Source organism: Rattus norvegicus, chromosome 4, assembly GCF_021556685.1.
Source record: "Rattus norvegicus strain SHRSP/BbbUtx chromosome 4, alternate assembly SHRSP_T2T, whole genome shotgun sequence".
Lineage (NCBI taxonomy): Eukaryota > Metazoa > Chordata > Mammalia > Rodentia > Muridae > Rattus > Rattus norvegicus.
Window position 1 is genome coordinate 109,301,446 of NC_141537.1, and position 726 is coordinate 109,302,171.

General features: G+C 40.8%; 1 pseudogene; it reads left to right on the forward strand.

The window, feature by feature from the left end:
* Positions 1-376: 376 nt before the first annotated feature.
* LOC120102720 (small nucleolar RNA SNORA17) lies at positions 377-500 on the forward strand (annotated as a pseudogene).
* Positions 501-726: the final 226 nt, after the last annotated feature.

Below are 726 nucleotides of genomic sequence, written 5' to 3' on the forward strand. Positions count from 1 at the left end.
GGTTTAATGAGAGTAAGGTAGAAAGGCCACATAGCAATAGATGGAGACAACTAATATGCTCCTCTGTCCACACATGCACGAAATCAGCAAAAACAAACACATGTAACATGTAAATGAAAATACTCACCATAGAGAAATGGGGGGGGTAGGTTTGGGATGTGAAATGGTTGTTTAGTAAAGCATGGGACATCCTACATGAGCGTATAAGAAAGCCAAAGAAGTCAACCAATAAAAAACATGGAAATAAAAGAAAAGGGGGGGGGGTTCTTATTTGCAGTTAGAATGATTTTATACATAGGTAGAGCTTTCATATTCCACACGAAACTATTAGAACTAATAAATTCATTAAATTTGCATGTTAAAATATTAGTGTACATATGTCCATAGAGTCACTCCAGTTGTGACAACTGTATCACATGTGCATCGGTAGGTGGCACAGATTTAGGTCCACTATTTGTTTTCTGACCTGTAAATATCTGAATGATTAGTAACCTAACACTCCCTGAATAAAGCAAGCCTGAGACAAGCATCAGTCCATCTCCTGGCAAGCCCCAGTTGACTTAAACGGTGAAAGTCAGAAACACTACGAACCTTGACTTGTGCTCCTTGCTCTTAGTTGGAGTGAACCTGAAACTGATGACCATCCTGGGCCCAATTAGAGTGGCTTGGACAAGGTCAGGGCACACAAAAACCACCAGTCAAGGTCTTTGGAGCCAGGACAGGAAG